The following is an 8,420-nucleotide window of genomic DNA, read 5'->3' on the forward strand; positions in this document are numbered from 1 at the left end:
TGAAACTTTTGACTTTCTTCCCCAATTCGCATTTATACCGTAAAAACATCGCATTTTCATTCATGCCTCTTTCTTCGCATCTTGAATGAGATTCACATTTTTATTCTAAGTATGAATTAATCACTTAGTACAAACTAAATGCGAACTTTAGTTTTGCATCGTGAATCCCATTGAACAACTTCGACTCCAAACGTGCGAATCAAACATGAATATCTTCGCATTTTAATTGCGAATGCAAAATCAACCATCAACCATCAGCCATCGATTTCGAATCTAAAATCAAAATTGCGAACATAATCCATTTTCCAGTAAATCAACAGAAAATCTTCTCTTACAGATCATCGACTCCAAATATTACACAAATCGAAATTATCGATCTTATCACACCAAAGACTTCGATCGATCGACTTCAAAATCATGAATCATCGATTCCAATCACAATCAAAATCGATTCCAATCACAACAATCGTTCTTCATTCTTTTCATTACAGGAACCCCAAAATCAACAAACATTCCAAACAATCAAAACCATCGATTCATCACACGTCGTCGATTATCCAATCAAACACTAATCCAATTATCGGATTCCCAGTATCTACTCTTCAATTTCATTCACCGAATCTAGTACTCAATTCGTGTACACACTCGTAATCGACTTGCGAATATCAGATTCCAAAAATTATTCCGTTTTCCAATTCTTCCAAAAAAAAACTTCAATCACAGTGTTGACATTCATCACGAAGATAACTCATCCAAATTTGAAATTATTCTCTAAATTGAACTTGATTTTGACATTTACATCCCAAAATACAACTTGTATTAACACATTTCAGCCTCTAATTCATCGATTCAACACTTAAATCTCATCTTTTTTACCTTTTGACTTTTTAGAGTCAACAAACCACAAACAAGAAATTGATTATTCTAATGTCCGACTTCAGATCAAAAAGTGATTTTATCACTGTTCTTCACCTCCTTCATCTGTTCTTTGTACAAGTTCATCAAAATCAAGAACCAATTTGATGATTCCTTCACACGAACTTGTATAGAATCGATTTCATCATGTACAAATCATTTGAAATCGTAATTTGTTTTCTAATCATTGATCGACATCGACATCGACAGAAATAGTTTTATTGAGAATTTGAGAAGAAGCTTCAAACACAGTCGATTAAGAGATGAAGCAGATGAAGTTTGAACGAACAACTGACAGCCAGTCAATTGATTTACGGACTCAAATAAAACCAATGAGTTTATCATATCAATCTAACGAAATGGGCTCAATTAAAGAATGAATAGTAAGATCGGAATTTGGGCTCATGAAAGGATGAACAGTATTCGACAATTTGGTTTGGGTTTCATGAACAGTAATTCTCGACTTTAAATTCATTTGGGCTAATGTAATTTGAATTGGGCTGAATCAAAGACAATATGAGTTTGATCCACAAGAATTAGGCACGAAACGAATACGATTGATCATTAAAAAAAATATTGGATCAACAATGGGGTTTAAACGGATTTGATCCAACGAGGCAAATCGATCAAAAATTGAAAAACGAAAAGCATGAATTGAAATCATGGACGTTTTGGAATCCATTTGAGAATTTGAGATACCTTTTTGACGAATCGAGTTCCGTTTTCAACAAACGAATCAAATTTGGAAGATCTTGGTTCTTTTGTCGGAATGAGAAAATCTCCAAATCGAACATTGTACCACCCACCAAGCGAGATGTACAACTCGTTCTTCGTGTTCTTCGTGTTCCTCAACGATCCAAGAACATCTTTAAAAGAACCACCAACACATTTGGGTTTTGACTTCAAATTCAATGCAACCTTTGGAGATTGTTGCTTTGGAACCCAAATTTGTTTCAAGGATTTCGGCTTCACAACATATGACGATTTTTGTGAGTAAACCCGCTTGTTCTTCCGATTCATTTTCTACTTCTTTTTCTTTCTCATCTTTTTGCATCTTGAAGACTTGACTTCATGAACAAACTCACTTTTCACAACATCAACTTTATGAATTTGAATCAAATCTTTTGGAGTTTGATACTTGTGAATTTCTTGGATCACCGGCTTCCGATAAGGAATCATTCCTTCAAACGAATCACAAGAACCCAAAATATCATCGGTTTGAACTCCTATTGAGCAAAAACCTTTTTAATCTTGAAAATCAACTTGAACTCCTTTTTCTTGAACATCAAGAACATCCGGGTAAGAAGCAAGAACATTATCACCATGTATGCATTCATCAAGACGAATTCCTTCAATTATTTCATCATCTTTCTTCTTCTTTCTTCTTTCATGATAAATTGTTACCAAACGATTAAGCAATGTCTTATGATGATCATGATCAAGAGGATAACCCTTGAATTTTCCACATTCACATTTCATACTAGAAATGAGTGAATTTTGTTTGAAATACCCGGTTACAAAACAATTGAGAACTCCTTCAAAACTAAATGACCATGGATAATCCTCCACAAAAAAACTTTCACAAATTGTTTCTTCCATCTTTGATTAATCGATATGAACTTAAGTTTTCTAGAGAAAGAAAGTGAATATGAATCAAATTCTAGTGAGAGAAAGTGATACAAACAAGTATTCTAGAGAGAGAAAGTTAAATTATGGATCAAATCAAAGAAAAATTCGACTTCAAGAACACAAAAACACTCTAATCACGAAGATCCATTATCAAAAAAATGAATCACTAAATCAAAATCGCCATCAAGGATCAATTCTTGATGAAATCAAGAACACCCGCTTTGATACCAATTGTAGTGTTGTTGATTATGATGGCATGTGTGGAATTAGAAAATATCTAATGATTCATCATACAAATTCAAGAACACAAGGAGTAAATAAATCTTTGTAAGCTCTTATTAGATCTAGAAAGATTATACAAATGGGTCTTGTATAAAATTTCTCTCTCTAGTCTAACACTCCATATGGACTCTTACATATTGGGAGTCACTCACTTCCTATTTATAGGAAAAGACTGAACCCATTTACACATACAAAGAGGAAAGCCTAAAACAATACATCCAAGCATGACTTTGCACACTAACAGTCCAACATGCCTCAAGATGGTCAAGATGATCAAGATGATTAATTTGATGAAGATGGTCCAACATGCCTCAAGATGGTCAAGATGATCAAGTTGATGTTTTTGCTCCAAACTTGGTCGATGTTCCTGAAGCTGTTACATGTTGGTCCAAGAGCACGAAGTTGCTTTAAGATGGTTCTTTAAGGCTTTTGATCTTGACCTTGTTCACAATATACAAGGATACTCCATAAACCAAGACAAACACATATGGTTTTCTTGAAGACGACGATCCATTCTCATAAGATGCTCCACTTGGCTAAGGATAATCCATGATTAAGTAAGGGATATTCTCTATCTTACTTAGCGGCTTTACCTAGATTCTAAGGCATGAGTTAAACAGAAAGTATAAAAGTGAAAACACTAAATAATCTAACTCTGAAAGTGATGTGTGTGCACATGCATAGAGAATTTGAGAAGGGAATAGTAAAATGTAGTGAAGTGTGTGCATGTGGAAACAAGAACTTTATGTAAACACTAGTTGACTCATTTAAAGCCATTGATGATTATCTTGTTGTTACTTACAGATTTGTCAAGCAACTAAATTCGGTGTTTGATTCTTCACTTCACATTGTAAAGAATTCCCTTGTGGATTATTATGTTTTGAATTCCTTAACATTACACAAAATAGCTCGATTTGTACTCACCAATTATGTCTCACCGCAATGCGTATATTTGTGTCTAAGGCCTAGTTACTTCCCAAGCCCTAAATACTAAAAATCCTCATAAACGTTCCCCACTTATTTTGAACAACATTCATTTTTGGCATTCCTACCACCTATACCTTTTCATTTACTCCTTTTGTTTCAAAAGGTATCGCCAAATTCCAAGTGACACAACTTTAAAAGAAAAAAATATATATTTGTAATAGATGACCTAAGAATATAACTATATATATATATATATATTTGAATTTTTTTTTTGAATCTTTTCTTATAACTCTAACTTTGACAAAGTACACAAGAAAATAATTCTTAGCTTTACTTCTATTTGTATTATTAGTTTGTAACTTTATAAGAAATTCATTGGAGTGCTCGAAATCTCTTAGGTCACTAATGGAGTCCATGACTTTTAATGAAAACCCATGTAGCGGACTTCTTCCGGGTCCGATCCGCGTTAATGTACTGCAGGTAGACAGATTTTCAATATCCCATGGGGTTTACTGGCCGAGTTCTCATAGGTCACAAACTGACTCCACTCCTGAACTATAACTTATTTAATATATAACTAGACTCAAAATGTAGAAATTAAATAGATAAACTTGGAACTTGACTCACTTTGTTTTAACTAAGAAGCTTTTTATTGGGTATAGATATTCACAAAGCAAAACTTTTTATGTCCCTCAAACTACACAAGTTCGCGTTTTTTGTCTCATGAGTTCACTAGGACAGGGAAGCGAGAAATATACTATAACACATTGGCTTAACTAAACCTTAGAGTTTGCCTCAAATTATCCTACATAACATTAGTACTTGAAGTATGCTATAACTCTAAGTAGAGTATAACCATGAAGCTCGTTAATGGTCACTGAAGAACCAATATCAGTTGTGTATTGAAGCAAACTGAAGAACCACAAAATTTAGTATTTTGAAAAATCATTAAAGTGTGGAGCAACTAAACTTCTTCATTTGCATAATTGTGATGACAACTTGCATTTTTCTAACAAAAATAAAGATAAAATCTTTTTGGTATTTTTATTTGTTTAAAGTAAAGACAAAATATAGAAAATGAAATCTTTTTGTAGTTTTCTCTTATGTAAAGAAACGCAAAGAAAAAATAAAATAAGTTAGAAAATAAAATATTTTTGGAGTTTTCTTTAAAAAAATGGAACAAAAAAATTCAAATGTCTAGAGAATGTGGATTAAGCATGCCAAGTCGTCCTAGAAAGTGTTAGAACTTGGATTCATCTAGAGCTTTTGTGAACACATCAACAGTCTCTCCTTCTGTAGGAACAAAATGAAGCTCAATATGACCTTTTTGAATATTATCTTTAAGGAAGTGATACCAGATATCAATGTTCTTGGTCATTGAGTGGTTGACTGGATTGTGAGAGATTGTAATTGCACTCTTAGAGTCATAATAGATTGGGATCTGTTTCATTTTGAATCCATAATCTCTCAGTTGTGTTTGCATCCAGAGTACATGAGAACAACAGGTGGCGGCAACAACATACTCAGCTTCAGCAGTAGAGGTGGAAACACATGTTTTCTTCTTTGAGGTCCAACTGACCAACCTGCCTCCTAAGAAGTGACAGCTACCAGAAGTGCTCTTCCTGTTGAGCTTGCATCCTCCGTAATCTGAGTCAGTAAAGGCTTGGAGATAGAAGTTGCATTTAGCAGGATAGAATAGACCCAGACAAGCAGTTCCTTTCAGATATTTGAAAATCCTTTTGACTGCTATGAGGTGTGATTCCTTGGGATTGGCTTGAAAGAGTGCACACAGACATGTTGAAAACATGATTTTTGGTCGACTAGCTATAAGATACAGTAATGAGCCAATCATTCCCCTGTAGTGCTTTTGATCTACAGAATTTCCATCAAGATCTGAATCAAGCTTGTAGGAAGTAGACATTGGTGTCTTTGCAGTTGATGCGTTCTCCATGGAGTATCTCTTCAATATATGTTTTATGTACTTCTCTTGACCAATGAAGATTCCCTTACGAGATTGACGAAATTGTAGACCTAGGAAGTAGTTTAGCTCACTCATCATACTCATTCTAAATTTTCTTTTCATCAACTCAGCAAACTCATCACTAACGTCCTTGCTGGTTGAATCGAATATGATGTCGTTGACATAGATATGCACGACGATCATATAATTGTTGTGGATTTTCCTAAAGAGGGTGGGATCAATAGAACCTCTATGAAACTTGGAATCTTCTAAGAACTTGGACAATGTTCCATACCATCCTCTTGGGGATTGCTTCAATCCATTAGATAGCCTTTTGAAGCTTCTAGCAATGGTTGGGGAACATTGGATCTTCAAATCCAGGGGGTTGTTGAACATAGACATCTTTATCAATTTCTCCATTCAAGAATGCACACTGCACACGCATTTGGTAGACCTTAAAATTCTTGTGTGCAGCAAATGCTAAGAACATCCTATGTCTTTTATCCTTGCAGTAGGTGCAAAGGTTTCATTATAGTCTATGCCTTCTTGTTGCAAGTAGCCTTTGGCAACCAGTCTGGATTTATTCCTGATGATGACTCCATATTCATCACTTTTGTTTCTGTAGACCCATCATGAACCAACAACTGATACTCCTTCTGGTGCTGGCACTATGACCCATACATTGTTGCGTTCAAATTCAGCTAACTCTTCTTGCATTGCTTTTACCCAATATGTATCTTGTAGAGCCTCTTTGATTCCTTTAGGCTCTATCAATGATAGAAAGCTGGCATATATACATTCATTCTTGGTTTTTGAATGATTTACTACTCCAGAATCTATATCACCTATGATTTGATCAACTGGATGATCCTATGTCCATTTTGTGAGGTGAGCTTCCTTATGGATTTGAGGAGTACAAACTACCTCATATTGTTCTCTTGGACGAGAATCATAGTCAGAAGTGAATGTTCTTTCAAAAAGATCGTCTTGGAAAAGTCCAGAACTACCTGAAACAGGTGGTTCCCCCTCAACTATTGCATGCTTGAATTCAACAGATGAAGTGGATGTGAAAGAACTTGAGGAACTAGGACCATTCGAGTGGGGTTGCCCCTGAAACCATGGAATGGATGGTTGGGAGGATTGTAAAGTACCTTAAAGAATGGAACCATGTAAAGGTGGTTCCCCCTCGAAATATGTAGTGACTGGTAATATGACTGGTCCAGATTGATGGGAGGTTGGGGAAGAAGGTTCAGAAGATTCTGAATAACTTTTAGGAATAGAGTCGTTTGAAGATGGTTTCCCCTCAACATGAACTTTGGGGGAAGTTGAGACTTTTGATCGTTGATAAGGTTGATAGATATCAGGAGAAACTGTTTTTGTAAGCTTTTTTGATTCAAGGGTAGAAGGTTGAGTTGGAAAGAGGAAATCAAAATCTACTTCAATAGCATGGACTGGAGGAGAAGCATTAGCAGGTGATGGATGGTTCATCTTATCAAATGGTACTACCATTTGACAACCAAAGTGGTTTAGATCTAGAACCATTGCATAACTTTCATCAAAAGTGACATCACTGCTTTCCTCTATCACCATGGTTCTTTTGTTCAGAACTCTAAAGGTTGCAGCATGAAGGCAATATCCAAGAAAGATACCTTCATCAGCCTTGGGTGCAAATATCCCTAGTTGATCCCTATTGTTCTTGATGTAGAAACGATAGCCAAAGATGTGAAAAAATTTGACGTTGGGCTTCCTCTTGTTCATTGCTTCATAGGGAGTGACTTCAAGCCTATTGTTGATTAGGGATCTGTTTTGAGTGAAACAGGTGGTTGTTGTGGCTTCAGCCCAGAAGTATTGTGGTAGGTTTGCGAAGATCAACATTAATCAAGCAACTTCACATAGTGTCCGGTTCTTCCGTTCAACTACACCATTCTATTGTGGAGTGTAGGGTGTAGAAAAATTGTGCTCGATGCCTTTAGATACAAGAAAGCTATCTAAGGCGTTATTCTTGAATTCGCCACCATTTTCTTAGTCTTCTAAGTGGCTTTCCTACCGTAACTTCTATGTAGCGGACGAAATTGATTAGCTCATTGGTGGTTTCAGATTTGTTTCGCAGAAAGTACACCCAAGTGAATTTGGTATGGTCGTCCACAATCATGAGAATGTATTTTTTTACCACTTAAGCTAGGAACTGTATTGGGACCACACATATCAATATGTATAAGCTGAAGAGGTTCAGATACACTATGTTCTATTATACTTTTGTGTGGGGATTTGGAGATTTTTCCTTGTTCACAGGCAGTACAAAGTATATCATTGTCAATTTTTAACAATGGTAGTCCTCTCACAAGATCCTTTCCAATGAGTTTGTTGGTATAACCAAAGTTGAAGGGAGAGAGTCTTCTATGCCACAACCAACTAATGTTAGAGGTAGCTTTGGAAAGAAGGCAAATATCAGGAGTTCCCTCAATTAGTTCAATATCAAGAGGATACATGTTCCCATTTTGGGGTGTTGGGTCAAAAATATGGTTTATACTTTGCTTTTCTAGGAAAATATATTTTTCTGTAATTTTGTGGTTATGTATGGCTGCACATGGGTGTGCGGCCACACACCCTGTGTACGGCTTCACATGTGTGTGCGGCCGCACACCCTGTGTACGGCCGCACACGTGTGTGCGGCTGTACACTCGTGTGCAGCTTGTGGCCCATGTCT

The sequence above is a fragment of the Lactuca saligna genome, chromosome 5 (genome assembly GCF_052625555.1).
Source record: "Lactuca saligna cultivar CGN05327 chromosome 5, ASM5262555v1, whole genome shotgun sequence".
Taxonomy (NCBI): domain Eukaryota; kingdom Viridiplantae; phylum Streptophyta; class Magnoliopsida; order Asterales; family Asteraceae; genus Lactuca; species Lactuca saligna.